Consider the following 21,605-nt stretch of genomic DNA (forward strand, 5'->3'; position numbering starts at 1 on the left):
TTTGAGACTGGGATAGAACAGTTACAGAGTCATACAGTGCAGAAATAAACACTTCAGCCCAACAAGCCCAATGCTATGTTCTCATACTTAACCAATCACACTTGCCAGTGTTTGGCTCATATCCCTCTGTCACAAAGCTGGTCCGTTTTACTAAAAGCTGGACCTTCTTCTCAAGGATACTATGTCCTTGGCTTCATTTGGAGGGGTTGTAAAACAGTCCCGGGCTCCAAAATGACTGGTTTAGTACAGAGATTAAAAGTTTATCGGGAGGCCTTTTTGTTTTTATGTAAACAGATAAGACTTAATATCAAAGCTTTTATGTTTTTGAATTGACGTGCATAATAAAAGGGGAGGGGTCAGTTGTGAGAGCTGAAATCTTGTTTGAGTGAGTTCAGCAGTGGACTGTGTGGAGAAAAGCTGTTAAACCCTCTTTCCTTCCATCTTCCTAACTCTGACCTGTAAGCTTCTGTTTCAGTTTTACTCTCTGTTTAAGAGGTTTGTTTATTGGGACTGTTGTGTACATTTGGGACAGCATATTTAAGTCTAGTTTCGATAGACTGAGTTCTGTGGGTATTCTCTATTCTGTTCTTTGTGTTTCCTTCCACAATCTTGTGAATACATTTCTGTTTTAAAACCTGGCAGTCAACTACCTAACTTACTCTGGGTAATTTTCACTGTGAACGTACCGAAACAAATAGCAAACTTACGGTCTGGGCTACCTGCTTAAGAATGTTTTGAGTGGTCTAGCCTCGGCCATAACACCTCAGAATCTTTCCCATTCATGTCCTTATCCAAATTTAAACATTGTTACTGTGCCAGCATCCCATGCTTCCTCTGGATATTCATTCCACACACAAACCACTATTTGTGGAGAAAAAAAATCGTGTGCCTCATGACTTTTTAAAATCTTTCTCCATTCACCTTCAAAGTTTGCTTCCTAATCTTGAAAACCCCGCTCTAAGGAAAGGACACCCGTCATTCACTTCATCTGTAGCCCCCATGATTTTTTCAATTTCAGGTCACCTCTCAACCTCCTATGCTCCGGTGACAAAGATTTCAGTCTATCCATCTAGATGTAGATATATTCATATCCAGTTATGATCTGTTCAATGTTGGTGCAGGCTCGAAAGACCGAATAGCCTATTCCTACACCCAATTCTCTCACATTGTGTCCAGGACAGCAAGACACCATAAGAGATAGAAGTAGAAATCAGGCCATTCAGCCCATTGGTCTGCTCATACAATTTAATCAAGACTGATAAGTTTCTCAGCTGGAATATGTGTTGCTGGAAAAGCGCAGTAGGTCAGGCAGCATCCCAGGAGCAGGAAAATCGACGTTTCGGGCATATGCCCTTCTTCAGTAATGAGGAAATTTTGTCCAGCAGGCTAAGATAAAAGGTAGGCAGGAGAGACTTGGGGGAGGGGCGTTGGAAATGTGATAGCTGCAAGTAGGTCAAGGTGAGCGTGATAGACCAGAGTGGGGGTGGAAGCGGAGAATTCAGGAAGAAGATTGCAGGTTAGGAAGGCCGTTCTGAGTTCAAGGGATTTGACTGAGACAAGGTGGGGGGAGGGGAAATGAGGAAACTGGAGAAATCTGAGTTCATCCCTTGTGGTTGGAGGGTTCCTCGGCGGAAGGTGAGGCGTCCTTCCTCCAACCGTCGTTTTGCTATGGTCTGGCGATGGAGGAGTCCAAGAATCTGCATATTCTTGGTAGAGTGGGAGGGGGAGTTGAAGTGTTGAGCCACTGGGTCGTTGGGTTGATTGGTCCGGGTATCCCAGAGGTTTTCTCTGAAACGTTCCGCAAGTAGGCGGCCTGTCTCTCCAATATAGAGGAGGCCACATCGGGTGCAGCGGATGCAATAAATGATGTGTGTGGAGGTGCAGGTGAATTTGTGGCGGATATGGAAGGATCCCTTGGGACCTTGGAGGGAAGTAAGGGAGGAGGTGTGGGCACAAGTTTTGCATTTCTTGCGGTTGCAGAGGAAGATGCCGGGAGTGGAGGTTCGGTTGGTGGGAGGTGTGGATCTGACGAGGGAGTCACGAAGGGAGTAGTCTTTTCGGAATGCTGATAGGGGAGGGGAGTGAAATATATCCCCGGTGGTGGGGTCCGTTTGGAGGTGGCGGAAAAGACGGCAGATGATACGCTGTATATGGTGGTTGGTGGGGTGGTAGATGAGGACCAGTAGGGTTCTGGCCTGGTGGCGGTTTGAGGGGCGGGGCTCAAGGGCAGAGGAGCGGGAAGTGGAGGAGATGCGGTGGAGGGCATCGTCGATCACGTCTGGGGGGAAATTGCGTTCTTTGAGGAAGGAGGCCATCTGGGTTGTACGGTATTGGAACTGGTCCTCCTGTTTTGGAATTGGGAATATGGGATGGCGTTTTTACGGGGGGCAGGGTGGGAGGAGGTGTAATCTAGGTAGCTGTGGGAGTTGGTCAGTTTATAGTAAATGTCCGTGTTGATTCGGTCGCCCGATACTCTTCACCGAACACTGATTACTTTCCATTTCAGTTTCATTATCCAACTCTCTTTTGAATGCCATAATTGAATCTGACTGCAACACTCTCTCTTGCAGACCATTCCAAAGGTCGAAGATTTTCAATCATTAACGAAATAAGTTCTGGATCTCTCCCAAAACACAATTCATATAGATCTTGCTTCGAATCATTTGCAGGAAGTTCTTCACATGGACAAATTTGCAGCTTAGAGCATTTGTTCAAATTTAATATCATATTGGGGTGGCACAGTGCTTGGCATTGCTACCTCACTGCATGAGGGACCTAGGTTCAATTCCAACCAGAGGTCTGTGTGGAGTTTGCATGTTCTCCCTGTCTGCATGTGTTTCCTCCAACAGTCCAAAGATGTACAGGTTCGGTGGATAGAAATGGAAAGGTCTAGGAAGGGAAGGGAGGAGTCTGAGACGGTCCAGGTGATTTTGAGGTCGGGGTGGAGGGCTGCACGTTCCGAGATTGAGAGGTTGGAGTGGGTGAGAGGGGTGGAGAGTTTTAAGCGGTTAATGTCGCGGCAGCAGTTGGCTATGAAGTGATCGAGGGCAGGTAAGAGGCCAGCACGGGGTGTCCAGGTGGATGGGGTGCGTTGGAGGCGTTGGAGGCGGGAGAAAGGGTCGTCAGAGGGTGGGCGGGAATCCTGGTTGAAGAAGAAGGCGCGGAGGTGAAGGCGGCGGAAGAATTGTTTGATGTTACGCCACGTGTTGAAGAGTAGTACTGGGTATTGTCGTGATTGTAATTATGTCAGTCAGCTGAGTTCCCTTATTGGGGTGTTCCCCTACTTTTGTTAACATTTCACATCGATAACGTTTAGATTCCCAATATCTGCAGGGTTCTTTCTCTACTTGAGTGATTCAGTGACTTTTTTTTTATGAATTGCTCCTGTGATATCTGATGAGAGGGTTTATGATATTAACAGTGCCATATAAATTGTTCTGGGTCACAATGTGCCCAAGTGAGAAAGAACTGACCATCCTTAAATATTTGTTTTTAAACAATGGACATAAAATTAATGATTGGAAAACACACAACTTGTCATATATTAAGATCAGAAGTAGGAATGGGAGTAGGCAGTTGACTGTTGAGATGCTCTGTCTTTCTTCACCAACCATGGCTGAATTCTCTCTCCATACTTTCCCACGACTTCATTTGATGAATGGTCTACGCTCCAAGAGCTTGTGAATTTAAAATAAACCTGTTGAACTATAATTTGGCGTTGTGTGACTTATGACAAAAAAAATTTGATTGAGGATGTTATTACACATACTGGAGCAGTGGGATTTGAACCTGGGCCTCAGAGGCAGGGGCACGACCACTGAACCATTAAAAAAGCCTCTCTGCTGAATGAATGGAAACACCTTCCTCCTCAACATAGGACACGACCATTGTTCCCTCCGAGCCCATTATAGTAAATTGAGCCATTGTCTTGTTGAATGAATGATTGAGAACACCTTCCTCCTGAACATGGGACGTTACTTCTGTGCTCTTCGATCCCTTTGTAGTAAAGGGGCGGGGACAGTGAAGGGCCTGCGAATCTCTCCACCAATCCCCAAGCCTGAGGTCCGTGCGGACGAATCGGAGAGCGACATTCCAATATTGTCCGCATACCCGGTCGCCATTGGTCAGGTGGAATAACGTGCGCTCTGATTGGAGGGAGCGCGGATGACGCGAGTCACTGAAGGAGGAGACGGAAAGAAGAAGAAAAACAAAGATGGCGGCGCGAGGCTGCGGTTTTCTCATCGACTCAGCGGGCGGTTTCTGACGGAGGGAGGGTGGCAGACAGGCATCGTTTACCTCAGAAAATACCTTTAAAATACATTTCAAATTAAAGCCGGAACTTTTCAAGCAAAAGTTGTGAAGAAAAGGAGACAGTCCCCGGTGGGGTTTATTGTTTATTTTTGTATAATTTCCGGGGCCCGGGAAGGGGGAGGTTACGGTTACTGGGTGAACGAGAAAACAAATTAAAAATGTCGGCGGTGGAGGAGAGAGAGCGGCGGCCGGAGCCCAGGAGCTCAACAACCCCCTGGAGCTGGAGGAAGGTTCGAGAAGCCGGTCATGGTATTGGATCCGGGCGGGATAAAGGTCGAAACCAAAGTAAAAGTAAGAGATGTCCAACTGCATTCAACAAGATATTGTATTGGTGTGTGAGAGAGGCCGCTCACGGGAGTCTGATCCCTGAAGCTTTGCGACCTTGCCTGTAACCCTTTATTTTGTAAATATATTTATTAATATCAGTATAATAAAAAGATAAAAACACAAATCACAATACAACTACTGTCCATTAACTACTAACCTACCCTATAATACAAAACAAACCCGAACACTGTGCAAAGCAACACCAATAAATATATATATATAAATAATAGAGCAAAAAAACACAAGAATACAGAACAGCTGTGCTCGGCGCAATGCTCCCAAATAAAGGAACGGGAGCATTGTATATATAGCCGTATTAACTCAGGAGACCACCTCCAGGGCCCAGGGTGACAAACCTAAACATCTTGGTTCAACAAATACCCTACTTAAGATAACTGACAAATCTATATCCAAATAACTCAAGTCGGGCAGTCATGTCTTATAACAGTGGTCCTCGGATTCTGGATTAGTGGTGGTGGAAGAGCACAGCAGTTCAGGCAGCATCCAAGGAGCAGCGAAATCGACGTTTCGGGCAAAAGCCCTTCATCAGGAATAAAGGCAGTGAGCCTGAAGCGTGGAGAGATAAGCTAGAGGAGGGTGGGGGTGGGGAGAAAGTCACATCGAGTACAATGAGTGAGTGGGGGAGGAGATGAAGGTGATAGGTCAGGGAGGAGAGGGTGGAGTGGATAGGTGGAAAAGGAGATAGGCAGGTCGGACAAGTCCAGACAAGTCATGGGGACAGTGCTGAGCTGTAAGTTCAGAACTAGGGTAAGGTGGGCTAAGGGGAAATGAGGAAACTGGTGAAGTCTACATTGGTGCCCTGGGGTTGAAGTGTTCCGAGGCGGAAGATGAGGCATTCTTCCTCCAGGCGTCTGGTGGTGAGGGAGCGGCGGTGAAGGAGGCCCAGGACCACCACGTCCTCGGCAGAGTGGGTGGAGGAGTTGAAATGTTGGGCCACGGAGCAGTGTGGTTGATTGGTGCAGGTGTCCCGGAGATGTTCCCTAAAACACTCTCCTAGGAGGCGCCCAGTTTCCCCAATATAGAGGAGAGCGCATCGGGAGCAACGGATACAATAAATGATATTAGTGGATGTGCAGGAAAACTTTGATGGATGTGGAAGGCTCCTTTAGGGCCTTGGATAGAGGTGAGGGAGGAGGTGTGGGCGCAGATTTTACAGTTCCTGCAGTGGCAGGGGAAAGTGCCAGGATTGGAGGGTGGGTTGTAGGGGGACGTGGACCTGACCAGGTAGTCACGGAGGGAATGGTCTTTGCGGAAGGTGGAAAGGGATGGGGAGGGAAATATATCCCTGGTGGTGGGTTCTGTTTGGAGGTGGCGGAAATGTCGGCGGATGATTTGGTTTATGCGAAGGTTGGTAGGGTGGAAGGTGAGCACCAGGGCGTTCTGTCCTTGTTACCGTTGGAGGGGTGGGGTCTGAGGGCGGAGGTGCGGGATGTGCACGAGATGCGTTGGAGGGCATCTTTAACCACGTGGGAAGGGAAATTGCTGTCTCTAAAGATGGAGGCCACCTGGTGTGTTCTGTGGTGGAACTGGTCCTCCTGGGAGCAGATCCGGCGGAGGCGGAGGAATTGGAAATATGGGATGGCATTTTTGCAAGAGGTAGGGTGGGAAGAGGTGTAATCCAGGTCCCTGTGGGAGATGATGGGTTTGTAAAAAATGGCAGTGTCAAGTCGGTAGTCATTAATGGAGATGGAGAGGTCCAGGAAGTGGAGGGAGGTGTCAGAGATGGTCCAGATAAATTTAACGTCAGGGTGGAATGTGTTCGTGAAGTTGATGAATTGCTCAACCTCCTCACGGGCGCAGGAGGTGGTGCCAATGCAGTCATCAATGTAGCGGAGGAAGAGGTGGGGAGTGGTGCCTGTGTAATTACGGAAGATCAACTGCTCTCCGTAGCCAACAAAGAGACAGGCATAGCTTGGGCCCATCCGTGTGCCCAGGGCTACCCCAGCACACTACTGCTGCACCACTCTGAGCCCACGCGCCGAGTGCTATCCGCAGGTCCCTTCGAGATTGATGTCGAAGATCTCCACCGCTATCGTATCATCTGGTGTTGCGCAGACGTATGGAGGCTGTGTAAATATAAACATGTTTTCTAAACTCCCACATTCTGTTGATTGAACTGTGATTTCATTCTAAATCACAGCATGTGTCACAGCGCAGACTGAGGCCATGCGGCCCACCTTCGCTCTGCTGATTCGACACAGTAAGTAAACATGTGTCTCTTGCCTTCTCCGTGTAATTCTGCACATTGTTACTTTAAACATGACCACCGATTTCCCTTTTGCGTTTATTGAATCTGCCACTTTGTCAGTGTCAGTTAGGGATTTACTGACCCCAACCACTCCCTGTACGAAAGCGTTCTTCCTAATGTCACTTTTCGTTCTTTTCCTCATGACTTTAAAAGTCTGCCTATCCTTTCAGGCGTGGGAGCATTTTGACGACATTACTTTCCCTGTCTAGAGTTCGCATGACTTGGAAAACTTCAATCAGGCCAGATTTCAAACTTCTGTTCTCCGAGGAGAGCTGTCCTAATTTTCCAATCTTGTTTCATTGCTGACATTCCTTCAACACGGCACCACTCACGTCAACGCAATATTCCATCATTTCACTTCCTTGCTTTCTGCCCAATTTGTACTCCAAGCAGGTAAAATCAATGACTGCAGATGCTGGAAACCAGATTCTGGATTGGTGGTGCTGGAAAACACAGCAGTTCAGGCAGCTTCCGAGGTGTAGTAAAATCGACGTTTCGGGCAAAAGCCCCGACTTTAGAGAAGGTGTTTTTTGAGAAAGTTAACCGGGCACTCTTGCACAAGTCAGAAAACGCGGGCTCGTCCGGGATTTCGCGCATGTCTACGTAGTAGAAGACCCAACGCGAGAATCACACCCCAAGACCAACGAGCCACACTGAGAGCACTCAAGCAGCCCCGCATCATCTCTTTAACCAGCTGAGTCTTGCTCAGTGTGAAATACATTTGACATTGCTCTGACAATTGCAAGCGGCAAAGAGCTTCCAGAACAATTGCTTCTCATTTTGTCTCCCTGCTCCCGTTTGTCCCGGACCCAGGAACCGGGCTCTCTCCACTGGCAGAAAATTAAACCGTTTTGTTTCTAAACTTTTCTCTGACACCAGAGTGACCCGTGACAAGCATTGACCTCCTCAACATAGGGTACAGAGAACAACAGAAGATCACTCAGACCTCCACAAGGATGTCATCTTAATTGTGCACATTGGGCCAGTATATCAATGTGAAATATTTATGTCGAAGTTTTTTGAGAAAGAGATGAGAAGGCGAGGTGCAGAACAGTGCGCCGTTATACGGGAAAGCTGCTAAAGACGACATTGACAGAATAGGAGAGATGGTTTCCCTTCTTGTTGATGCTCCCATCATGCACCCGCAGACATATCGCCTTCGTGCAAATATAAACTCTGTCTGGATTCCCACATTCTGTTTTTTCAAACTGTGATTTCGCTCAAAAGCACAAAATTTCAACACTCGCAACGTTCAAACTTTTCTAAATTCTCATAGATATATTTAGCGAACACCTGGAAAAAATTCTTTCAAACTTACCTGGGGAATGTCGGATTGAGGGCTCTTGAACTTTAAGTAAAAGGACGGGAAGTTTGCCTCGAGGCTGTGTAATGTGGAGATGTGTTCCCCATGTAAACTGGTAGTGCTTGACCATCTCAGTGCTTCCCGATGCAGGATTGCTCTGACCCACAGGGAGGTTTCAATGATAAACTGTCCCGGGGCTTCCTGCCGTACCGTGACGTCATAGGGCGGGCACCCAGTGATGGCCTGTAGCTGCTGTGACACAATAACAATGTGGCCCTGGAACATGAATACGAATTAGTTCATGAGTCACGTGGTACTGATTCATTCTATGGAATGTTCTTTTAACGTCACGGATGTATATATGAGAGGAGGTAAATGGGCAGGGCTTACACCTCGGGTCAACTCTTCCATCACTCGCAACACCCCACACCCATCATCTCCCATTGTCCCAAGGCACCTTCCACTGCACTCACCGAATGTGTAACACCTGCCCATTTACCTGCTCCCTCCTGAATATCCAAGGGCTCGAATATATCTTCCAGGTAAAGCAGCACTTTACCTGCACATTTGCCACAACCTAGTCTACTACACAGTGTGGTTTTCCCAAACTAGCATGAAGCATAAACTGGGTGACTGCTTCGCAGAACATCTCGATTCTGCCCGCAAAAACAGGCCTTGAGCCTCTGGTTGCCTGTCACTTTAACATGCCACCCTCCTCCCTGGCCAACATCTCTGTCTCAGGCATGCAACAGTGTTCCATGAAAGCTAAGCTCCAGATGGAAGACCAACGCCTCATTTTCCACTTGGAGATCCTATAGCCCTCCAGTCTTCAACATCGAGTTCAATATTGTTTCGACCCGAACCCCATGCCCTTGACCCCTACCAAACCCACACGAGGCCTTGTTATCACATCGTCTGCTGTTACACACGACTTATTGTTAGCTAGGAACAGTCTCCATTACAGTCTCCATTAACAGTTAGTCACCCTCCGATACAGATCGTTATTCACTATTTTGTCCCTCCAATATTCTCTCTCTGAACTGGCGGCAAAGAGAGCAATGTGGACTGATATCCCTGAGCCAGCTGTTTGTCCCATCTCCAGGAACAGGGCTCCCTCCACTGGTGGATAATTAAACTATTTTGCTGTTGCGCTGACGTGAGGAGATTGTGCAAGTATAAACTTTTTCTGAATTCCCACCTTCCGTTGGTCGAACTGTGAGTTCACTCGGAATCACAACACGTGTCACAGCGCAGTTGGAGGCACCTTAGCTCTGCTGGTTCTACACAGCAAGTAAATGAGAGTCACTATTCGTATCATTCTTTTGCCTTCTCCCTGTAAATCTCCACATTGTTACTTTGAACATGTCCACCGAATTCCCCTTTGTGTTCTTGAATCTGTCTCTTTGTCACGGTAAGACAGGGGTTCGCGGATCCGAACAGCTCCCTGCGCGAAAATGTTCTTCCTTATGAGAATCCGAGATAGAAAGAGGAACTTCTGGGGAAACTCAGCAGGTGTGGCAGTACCTGTGGGAGAAAAGAGATTTCTGAAATATTGTCTCTGATTCTCTTTCCACCGATGGTGCCTGACGTGCTGAGTTGCTCCTGCAATTTCTGTTTTTGCTTTTAACTGAAAGTTCATTTCATCTTTCGGATGGAACAACCAGAATCGCCATTTGCATATATTTAACCCTTTCGAAACCTGTGAAGTGATTGGATTCAAACAAACCCAGCAATAATTCACTCTTTCTCAGCTCCACAGGCAGAGAGACCTGGGAAATAGAGCTGTCAGTGTGGTTCTGTATTGGTGGGCCGAGTGGTTAATGCGATGGACTTGAGATCCATTGCGGTTTCCCAACGCAGTTGTGAACCCTGCCGACTAAAGTTGAGAAATGTCGTCAAAAAGAAAGGCAGATTGCTCCACAGTTTCTTATTTAAGATTCAAATCAGTGGAGGGAGTTGAAATATTTCATTCACATTGGGACTGGTAGGAATCTGCAACTCACTGCCTGTCAGGGTCGAACAAACAAACACCCACAGAGCTGCTTTTGAAGCGATGAGCCAAGAGGTTGGAAATGAGACTAGAACAGTGAGGGGCTTGCATTGTGATCGAAATGAAGCAGGCACCTGAGGATTAATATGTTTTATTTGCCAGTGAAAGATAATGATTCACAAAGTTGGGACGATGAAAGGGAAGCAGTGGTGGTGATTATCTTTGGCTGTTTCTCTTGTGAATGTTCCCATTGCTGCGCATGTCCGCGTTAACGTCAAAGATCTGCAGCATGGCGGCGTCAGGTACGCACAGTGCCAGGGGCGCAATGGATGACGCATCTGACTCCACCTACCTGTTTGAAATGCAGCTCACAGCTTCTTCACACCCCCCAAATAATCTTTCTCATTGTCCTGAAGCCGGCATACGGTTTGAATTCCTGATCTGCAGGAACGAGAATCTTTTCACTGTCTCGCGTCAGTAAGTGTCCCTGAGAACATCAGAGTCAAGTCACAGCGCTGTCAGAGGAGGGGAAGCTGAAAGAGCTGAAACAGGCTGCTCATGCGCACATTTCACTTTCCCCAACTCACCGTCCCAACCACTGCGGCTCCTGGGAATGGAAAGGAAACTAACACCAAAACCCAGTCTCACCTTTGTAAATCTTCAGGAAATAAGAAAACTGTTCGTCCCTTCGGGTCTTCCATCCTGGGCAGACAGCGTTGATTTTAAATGGCTGTCCAGTCAGTGCCGATTCGTTTTGGCTGAAAAAATCTTCCTTAACTCATCCCAGCATTTCTTGCCACAGAGAACTGTGAGGCAGAGTTCATGTATATATTTCATTGTATGATATTTTGTAAATAACATTCGTTTGCTGGTTGTTTGTATCGGGTACTTCAGGTTCATGAGCTGCTGTTTAAGTGTGTTGGTAAATCTGTGGGCTACCATGATGCTGAGAGGGTTGAGTTGTCTGGACATCATTTCCCAGATGTCTTTAATGTAAAGTAATGTGGCTAGGGTTTCTGCAGACGTTGTGTCTGCTTGTGTCAGTTTGTGGATGTGAAATCGGCACACTGGGTTTATTGGGGAGGCAAAAGTGTGGACTGCAGATGCTGGAAACCAGAGTTTAGATCAGAGTGGTTCTGGAAAAGTACAGCAGGTCAAACAGCTTCCGAGGATCAGGAAAATCGACGTTTCGGGCAAAAGCCCTTCATCAGGAATAGAGGCAGGACGCTTCCAGGGGTGGAGAGATAAATTGGAGGGTGCTTGGCCGAAGGTAGCAAAGAGTACAATAGGTGAATGGGGGTGGGGATGGAGGTGACAGGTCAGAGAGGAGGGTGGAGCGGACAGGTGGGATGGGAGATTTGGCAGGTAGGACAGGTCATGGGGACAGCGCTCAGCTGGAAGGTTGGAACTGAGGTAAGGTGGGGGGGGAGGGGAAATGAGGAAACTGGTGCAGTCCAGATTGGTGTCCTGGGGTTGAATGTATCCGAGGCCGAAGTTGGGGCGTTCTTCCTCCAGGCATCGTGTGGTGAGGGAACGGCGATGGAGGAGGCCCAGGACCTGAATGTCCTCGGCAGAGTGGGAGGGGGGTTTGAAATGTTGGGTCATAGGGTGATGGGGTTGATTGGTGCGGGTGTCCTGGAGATGTTCCCTCAAGCGCTGTAACTTTATTCTGCGAGGAGTCTCCAGTCTCCCCAATTTGGAGGAGGCCGAATCGCGAGCAATGGATACAAGAAATGACATTGGTGGACGCACAGGTGAAAGCCTTCCACTTACGACGGCCCGGGTTCGATTTCTGGACAGAAATGTAATTTTCTGTAGAGCTGACCGCGCGCGTCCATGTCTTCCTGATAGTCTAGTTTTTAGGATTCGGCGCACTCACCGCCGCAGCCGGGGCTCGATCCCTGGTTAGGGAAGCAATGTTCAAGGGGACTATTCGCTGCCCATCCTTTCTCAAAGCGTTCTACTGTTGCTTATTGGTCTTCTTAGTTTCTGGCTGCTGCAGTGTGCAGTGGCTCGTTGAAATAGTGTCCTGATGAAGATTTGTTTGGATGTGCAGCGATGATTGCATCTGTAGTGAAGTCCTTGGTTCATGTGTGTTGCCTTCCTGTATACACTGTTTTGAATTTACCATTGACTGTTCGCTCTACTGTGACATCGAGAAATGGCACTTTGTTGTTGTTCTCCTCTTTTGTGAATTTTATGCCAGTAAGGAGATTGTTGATGGTGTTGTAGGTTTCCTCTAATTTGTTTCATTTTGTGATGACAAAAGTGTCATCACTGTAGCAGACCCAAAGTTTGGGTTGGATCGTTGGAAGGGCTGTTTGTTCAAGTCTCTGCATTATTGCTTCTGCTAGGAATCCTGATATTGGTGGTTCCATGGGTGTTTCGTTGATTTGTTTGTAGGGCTTGTTACTGAATATGAAGTGGATGGTAAGGTACAGTTCCACGAGGTAGACAGTGATATCTTTGCTGATGAAGTTGATGCTGTGTTTGTGTCTTTGGTTCTTCGAGTAGTCTCTTCAGTTTTCTTCGGCCACGTTGATGTTAATGGATGTGAACAAGGCTGTTATGTCAAAGGACAGCATTATTCTATCCTCTTCTATCTTAGTGTCTTTGGTGTTCAGGAAATCTTGGATGGAGTAAATGGAGTGGCGTGAATCTTCGACTTGGTGTTTTAGTCTTCAGTGGAGGCCTTTGACTAGTCTGTATATTGGTGTTCCAAGTAGTGAGACTATGGCCTGAGGGGGGATCCTGGTTTGAAGGTGAGGAGAACAACAACAAAGTGCCATTCCTAGATGTCACAGTAGAGCGAACAGTCAATGGGGAACTTCAAACTAGCATCTATAGGAAAACAACATACACAAACCAAATACTTAACCATAGAAGCAATCATCCCAACACCCACAAACGAAGCTGCATCAGGACATTATTTCAACGAGCCACTACACACTGCAGCACAGAGAAACTACGAAGAGCACAAGAGAAATACATATATAGTGTATTTAAGGAGAACGGGTACCCAATTAACCCATTCTGCCGATTTCTCATTGATACTGCCAAGCTGACTCTCAAAACCTAGGTTTGTCCCTCCATTCTTTCCTGTTTGCTTTTTGTGGGTTTTGAAAGCTTTCCCAATCCTCTGACTGAGTATTGGAGTTGGAAAGCGATGTTGTGTCTGCACAGGACATTGGTTAGACCACTTTTGGAATATTGTGTGAAATTCTGGTCTCCCTCCTATCAGAAGGATATTGTGAAATGTGAAAGTGTTCTGAAGCACCAATGGGCCCACAGAGGGGCAGAGGCCCTTCTGCTGCCCTGAGTGTGGGAAGGCCTTCAGTGATTCCTCTGCCCTGCTGACGCACCAGTTGGTCCATACCGGGGAAGGATGTTCTCCGGCCCCAAGTGCGAGATGGCCTTCAGCAGTTCTTCCCACCTGCTGAGACACCAGTGGGTCCACACAGAGGTGAGGCTGTTCTTCTGCCCCGAGTGCAGGAAGGGCTTTGCTCTTTCCTCCGACCTGCTGGCCCATTGTTGGGTCCACATGGGGGAAGATGTCGTTCAGTTGCCCTAAGTGCTGTAAGGCCTTCAGCAATTCCTCAGCCCTGCTGAGGTACCAGTCCGTTCACACCAGGGGGAAGCCGTTGTCCTGCCCGAGTGTGGGAAGTGCTTTACCCTGTCCTCCACACTGCTGAAGCACCAGCTGGTCCACATGGGTGGGGGAGGGGGAGGCCATTCTGCTGCCCTAGGTGTAGTCGTTCAGTTGCCCTAATTGCAGGAAGGCCTTCAGCAATTCCTCCGCCCTGCTGAAGTAACAGTGTGTCCACACCGGGAGAGGCCTTTCAGCTTGCCCGAGTGTGGGAAGAGGTTCATGTTTTCCTGCCACTTGCGGAAGCACCAGCGGGGGCACCAGCGCTCCCAGCAATCACATCCCACCAGTGACGCTGCCTTCGGTCACCTCCCAGGACTGAACATCCTGCCAGTTCTGACAGTGGGTGCAGTGGGAGAGTAGGTGGGCTGTTTTTGTTTTCTGCTGGACTGCAATTGCCTCCCGTGCACCCCACAACCACAACCCCATGGTAGCTCAAGGTTAGCACTGCTGCCTCATGGCACCAGGAACGCAGGAATAATTCCACTCTTGGTGTCTGTATGCAATTTATGGAGAGTAGGAAAATGGATCTGAGTGGGTTAGTCTTCGGAAGATCAGTGCAGATATGTTGGGCTGACGGACCTGTTTCCACATTGTAGGAGTTCTACGATCCTATGAGCTTTGCTTTCGGTGGACACTGCTGCTCATTTAGCCAGGGATAGCACATTGCCAATGAAATGAACCAGAGAAACCTAAGACCGCCAGACCATCAGAGCAGAAGTCAGGCCAATGGGCCCTCGAGTCTACTCTGACATTCGTTAGATACAAAAGGAGTGCAGATGAGATTAGCTACCGTGTGGAAACAGGCCATTCGTCCCAACAAGTCCACACCGACCCTCCGAAGAGTAACCCATCCAGAACAATTTCCCTCTGACTAATGTACCGAACTCTATGGACAATCAAGCATGGCCCATCCACATGACCTGCACATCTTTGGTTTATGGAAGAAAACAGGACCACCAGACAAAACTCACTCAGACATTGGGAGAATGTGCAAACTCCTCACAGACAGTCACCCAAGGCTGGAATCAAACCTGGGTCCCTGGCGCTGTGAGGCTGCAGTGGTAACAACTGAGGCACTACATATTGCAACCTCAAGTAGGTAAGCAGGAGGTTGGGAGAATTCAGCAAGCTAGGCAGCACCAGGATGTGGAGTAGTCAACGTTTTGGGTATTAACCCTTCTTCAGGACTGAAACGTTGACTTTTCCATGAGAAACGATTTACGGGAATGTTGTAGCGGGTTGGAGGATTTGAGCTACAGGGAGAGGCTGAATAGGCTGGGGCTGTTTTCACTGGAGCATCGGAGGCAGAGGAGTGACCTAATAGAGGTTACAAAATCATGAGGGGCATAGACAGGGTAATAGACAAGGTATTTTCCCTGGGCTGGGGGAGTCCAGAACTAGAGGGCATAGGTTTAGGGTGAGAGGCGAAATATATTAAAGGGACAACTTCATCATGCAGATGGTGGTACATATATGAAATGAGGTGCCAGAGTATATGGGTCAGGTGTTGTCAAATGGGAGTAGATTAATTTAGGAAATCAGGTCAGCATGGACAAGTTGAACAGAAGGGTCTTTTTCCATGCTGTTAGTGTCTCTGACTACTGGTCCTGATGTAAGTTTAAAATACAGTCCAAGTAACTTTGAATACTTCAATCTTGTTCAGCTCACCTCCTCAAAGGTTTCAAATGAATCCCTCTGAGAGAAACTGTTTAAACATGCTGAGTTGGACAAAGTATCCCATCAAGGTCAACACAGTAGAAGAAGTCAGAAGTCACAACACCAATGGGACCAAAACTGATCACAATATTCCATGTGCAGCCTCATCAACGTCCTGTATAACTACAACATAACTTGCAACATCTATACTGAATTCCCTAACTGATGAAAGCCAGTGTGCTGAAACCTTTCTTCATTGCCTTGTGTACCGATGTAATCAGAGGTATAGGACCAACATTAAACTGATGCACAATCCAGCTGCTGAGAGCCCAAAGGCTGAGTAGTGCTGCGTGAGTGTGCTGGGCTTGAGATATTGACACCACCTCCCCACACTTCTGGAGACCTCAGGTCTGTAGCTTACCTTCTTATCCTTGAGGGTTTTCCACCTGTTTGAAACAGCCTGTCCTGCAATTAACCCTTTTACGCAAGGCCTTCCTTCTACAGGCAGAATTAATTGTCCTTTTGTCACACAGTTATTAAACACCATTATCTCATCTGTCCAAAGAAACAGCTCATTGTTTTGCCTCCTCCTTCCCAGCGATAGTTAATGTGTGTTATTTGTTAACTGTCTTGTAGCAGTTTCTCATTGGCCCTTTTGTTTCTTGGCCCAGAAGGAGTTATTGCTGACTCATGAAGTTATCAATGTTCTGGAGTTTACAGGACCACACCACATTCCTCTCTGCCTCCTCCAGGAATAACGATTGGTCCTGAGATACTCGCAGTTCCTGACATGCCTTGGTATCCCCAAATACAATTCATATGTCAGGAAATTACTGGTGCTGCCCTGACATACATAGTCACTGTTGGAACAGAAGGATTATTGGGAGAAAATGCAGAAATCCGAAGTGCAAAGAGACTTGAGAGTTCAAGTCCAGGATTTTCTCAAAGTAAACTTGCAGGTTGAGTTGCACTTTCCCCTGCAACTGCCGAAAGTTTGACACCAGCCCATTTACCTATTCCCTCCTCGCTATCCAAGGGGTCAAAATTACCTTCCAGGTGAAGTGGCACTTTACCTGCACTACCCACAACCCAGTCTACTGCATTTGCTGCTCATAATATGGGCTCATCTACATTGGAGAAACCGAAGCATAAACCGGGTGACTGCTGCACAGAACATCTACGTTCTGCCCGCAAAAAAGACCCTGAGCTTCCAGTTGCCTGCCAATTCCACACCCCATCCTGTTCCCTGGCCAACATCTCTGTCTCAGGTTTGCTGTAGTGTTCCAGCAAAGCTCAGCACCAGCAGAACGAAGAGCACCGAATATTACACTTGGGGACCATACATCCCTCCGGTCCCAATATCGAATTCAATAATTCTAGGGCTGAACTCTATAGTATCCTCGTCCCTCCCACACACACCAAGCCTTGTTATCACATAGTCTGTCATTCCACACTATGTAGCCACGAACAGTCTCCATTAACCCTCCCACGCAGACCGTTATGAACTCCTTTTTTCTGTCCAACAGTTCTGCCTTCTCTTTGGGCTCTGTCCTGATCTCCACCTTCCTCCCACAATATCTCCTAAATATAAACCGACATTTTCCCAACCACCATCTGTTCTGTGGAAGGGTCACCGACAACTCCTGTTTTTTGTTTCTGATATACGGCATCCGCAGTTCTTTCAGATTTTTATTGAGAGAGAGTTGGAAAGTGTTTCGAGAAACAGAAAGAGAAGGGGGATAAACAGAACAGACATGAACGTAAAATCATTGTAGTGCGATCACTTCCCTTAAACATGAATAGAGCGCATGGTGCATCTGTGAGCTTGTGGCGCAACGGTAGCGCGTCTGACTCCAGATCAGAAGGTTGCGTGTTCAAATCGCGTCAGGCTCACTACCATCAACATCTAACATTTCGAATTAAGAAAGGAGTACGTTCACTCCGTATGTCGGTTGTGTCCAAAGTTCTTTGTGGAAACTTTCGATCACACGTGAATCTTTGCTGTCAGTTTGATTTGTGAACACTGTGTCAGGGAGGTGGTGTGCCCATTGTTTGGGTCAATGCTCAGGTCCCCGCAATGTGAGAAGTCGAACACAAACTGTTCATCACGGGATTTAAACACACATCCGCTTCGTTCAGTTGGTGACAGCGCAGTGTGAAGAACATCATACCGATGCTTTTACAACATAATCTAGAGATTTCCATCCAGGTTTCAGTGACATCAAACTGCCACGTAATGATGTTATGGTCTCAGTAAACTATAATAACGTGAAGATCGCTGGGATGATTTTCTACATCCGACTGCAATATAAACACAGATCATTGTTTCCAGTTTTGTGGAACAAAAGACATCATATTGGTGGAAAATTACAGTTAGTGCAAACACAGCTAGCCATCGATAAATATTAATCCTGTTCACTTCAATGGCCAAATTTCAATTCAGAAACCAAGTGCACTCGGCTGCTTGTAACATAGACAACATGACAAAATGGCTCATAGGAGGAGAAATGGGACATTGAGGATGAGTGAAATGTTTGCTTTTGGTCACCTCCACAATTGTTAGAAAAACAGGTTGAAAGGATTCTTAAAAGGTGGCTGAAGTAGTGGTGTGGCATAACACTTCAGACAGCACAAAGTGGAAGACCACTTTCTAGTGGAAGAAAAAGACATTCCTTATTTCTGAAAGAACTGGGTGACAGAAGAGGGGATGAAATCTGACTTGGGAGCTATTTCCTATTTGTTGAGGATGTTGCTTCATCACAGTCTTGGTTTAGAGCATAATCTCTTCATCAGGAATAAAGGGTGGCCCAAGGGGGCTGAGAGATAAATGGGAAGGAAGTGGGGCTGGAGTGAAGGTAGATGGGAGTGCAATAGGTAGATGGAGGTCGGGATTGATGGTGATAGGTCAGAGATGAGGGTGAAGTAAATAGGTGAGAAGCAAGGTGGACAGGTATGACAGGTCAGGAGGTTGGTGTCGAATTGGAAGGTTGGATCTGGGACAAGGTGGGGGAGAGGAAATAAGGAAACTGATGAAATCTGCATTGATAACAAGTAGTTGGAGGGTCCTAAAGCAGACGTTGAGGTGTTTTTCCTACAAGTGTCGGGTGGCAAGAGTTTGGCAGTGGAGGAGGCCCAGGACTTGCAGGTCCTTGGTGGAATGGGAGGGTGAGTTAAAGTGTTCAGCCACAGGGCGGTGTGTGGGTTAGAATTAGAGTCCAAGAGTTGTTCCCTGAAATATTCGGTTAGTTGGCGTCCAGTTTCCCCAATGTGGATGAGAACATATTGCGAGCAATGGACATAATCTTACAAATAGATTGCATAAGTCTTAGCCTGCCAGAATTATTTTCTTTTATTAAATTAAAGAAAATTTTTATTCAATTGGATGACTGCATGAAACGGTTTGTTGGTCAGATTTGAATCATCACTCCCAAATGAGACGATGCCATGAATAACAGTGAACTGCTCTTTTTGTTAAAAACCACAAGTTCTTGATTTATTTTCACAACTTATTGGTATTCACACCTGCACATTCAATGTCAAACTCTGACATCAGAAATTAAATTACAGCATTAATTTTGACTTGAACTATTCGAACAAACAAATTAATAGCACACAGTGAATCGCAAGTCTGATTAATCTGAAATGAAATTTGACCAAAAAAATATAAAATCAAGATGGGAGATAAGAAATGGGGGAAGGGCAGAAGGCAGGAAATGCAGCATCATAGAAAGTGCTCCTCCAGAGAGTGCATTTTACCAACTCCCACTGCTAAATATAAACACTCTGATATGATCCTACGGTTTTAATGTAAACCATAGCCCCATACAATAGGTACCAATTAAATGAGTTAAAAATACAAGCCTTGAGCAAATCCAGCTTCCAGCCTTACTCCCTGCTTCTTGGAGTTTGGACCTTCCTCCAGCTCCAGGGGGTTGTTGAACTCCTGGGCTCCAGCGGGCACGCCTCCACTGAAGAAGCCTTGGGAAGCACATGCAAAGGCAAGATGCAGAACAGAGAACCTTTGAATATGAAAGCAGCTGACAGAGACATTGAGCAATAGAATCACATGGGTTTTACCCATCGACCTCTGGGTTATCTACCCAGCACAATCACGCAGCAATTCTCTACTTCTGTGCTCCCAGCAGCTGGATCGTGGATCAGTTTAAAGTAGGTCCTAAATCTCTGATTACATCGGTACAAAAGGCAGTGAAGAAAGGTTGAGGCACACTGGCCTTCATCAGTTAGGGAATTGAGTATAGATGTTGGCAAGTTATGCTGTAGTTATACAGGACGTTGATGAGGCTGCACCTGGAACATTGTGATCAGTTTTGGTCCCCTTGGTGTTCTGACTTCTGACTTCTTCAACTCTGGGTTTGTGTTGAACTTGATGGGATATTTTGTCCAACTCAGCATGTTTAAACAGTATCTCTCAGAGGGATTCATCTGACACTTTTCAGGAAGTGAGCTCAACAAGATTGAACTATTCAAAGATACCTGGACTCTATTTTAAACTTACATCAGGACCAGTAGTCAGAAACACGTACAGCATGGAAACAGACCCTTCGGTCCAACTTGTCCATGCTGACCTGATATCCTATATTTACCTACTCCCATTTGACAGCACCTGACCCATATACTCTGGCAGCTCATTTCATATATGTACCACCCTCTGAATGAAGACGTTGTCCCTTTAATATGTTTCGCCTCTTACCCGAAACTTATGCCATCTAGTTCTGAACTCCCCCACCCCAAGGAAAGGACATTGTCTATTACACTGTCCATGCCCCTCATGATTGTATAACTGCTATTAGGTCACTTCACTGCCTCCGATGCTCCAGTGAAAACAGCCCCACGCTATTCAGCCTCTCCCTGTAGCTCAAACCCTCGAACCCCCAGCAACATTCCCGTAAATCGTTTCTCATGGAGACGTCAACGTTTCAGTCCTGAAGAAGGGTTAATACCCAAAACGCTGACTACTCCACATCCTGGTGCTGCCTGGTTTGCTGTATTCTCCCAACCTCCTGCTTACCAACTTCGGGTTGCAACATGTAGTGGCTCAGCCTCACAGTCCCAGGGACCCAGGTTTGATTCCAGCCTTGGGTGGCTGTCTGTGAGGAGTTTGCACTTTCTCCTAATGTCTGCGTGGGTTTTCTCTGGGTGGTCCTGTTTTCTTCCATAAACCAAAGATGTGTCGGTTATGTGGATTGGCCATGCTTAATTGCCCATAGAGTTAGGTACATTAGTCAGAGGGAAATGTGTCTGGATAGGTTATTCTTCGAGGGGTCGGTGTGGACTTGTTGGGACAAATGGCCGGTTTCCACACTGTAGCTAATCTCATCCAATACTTTTGTTACTAAAGGATGGCAGAGTAGGCCGAATGGCCTAAGTTCTGCTCCGATGGTCTTGCGGTCTTAGGGTTCACAGGATCATTTCATTGGCAATGTGCAGTCCCGGGCTCAATGAGCAGCAGTGTCCACTGACAGCAAAGCTCATAGGATCGTAGAACTCCTACAATGTGGAAAAACAGGTCCTTCAGCCGAACACATCTGTACTGATCTTCCGAAGACTAACCCACTCAGATCCATTTTCCTACCCTCCATAACTTGCACACAGAGCCCCAAGGTGGAATTATTCCTGGGTTCCTGGTGCCATGAGGCAGCAGTGCTAACACTGAGCCACCATGGAATTGTGATTGTGGGGTGTAGGGGAGGCAATTGTAGTCCAGCAGAAAACAAAAACAGCCCACCTACTTTCCCACTGCACCCACTGTCAGAACTGGCAGGAGGTTGAGTCCTGAGAGGTGACTGAAGGCATCATCACTGGTAGGATCTGATTGCCGGGAGCGCTGGTGCCCCGCTGGTGCTTCTGCAAGTTGCAGGAAAACATGAACCTCTTCCCACGCTCGGGCCAGCTGGAGGGCATCTTCCCAGTGTGGGCACATTGATGCTTCAGTAGGGCAGAGGAATTGCTGACGGCCTTCCCGCTCTTAGGGCAGCAGAATGGCCTCCCCCCTCCACCACTGACACCCCCAACACTCCCGTGTGGTCCAACTGGTGATTCAACAGTGCGGAGGAGCAGGTAAAGACCTTCCCACATTCGG

The 21,605-nt window shown here is 47.1% G+C and overlaps 1 non-coding gene across 1 annotated transcript; it reads left to right on the forward strand.

Moving 5' to 3' along the window:
* Nucleotides 1–17,326: 17,326 nt before the first annotated feature.
* Nucleotides 17,327–17,398, forward strand: trnaw-cca (transfer RNA tryptophan (anticodon CCA)). The gene has a single exon. It is a non-coding gene; the product is annotated as a tRNA-Trp (tRNA).
* Nucleotides 17,399–21,605: the final 4,207 nt, after the last annotated feature.

Source organism: Chiloscyllium punctatum, chromosome 36 (assembly GCF_047496795.1).
Source record: "Chiloscyllium punctatum isolate Juve2018m chromosome 36, sChiPun1.3, whole genome shotgun sequence".
NCBI classification, from domain to species: domain Eukaryota; kingdom Metazoa; phylum Chordata; class Chondrichthyes; order Orectolobiformes; family Hemiscylliidae; genus Chiloscyllium; species Chiloscyllium punctatum.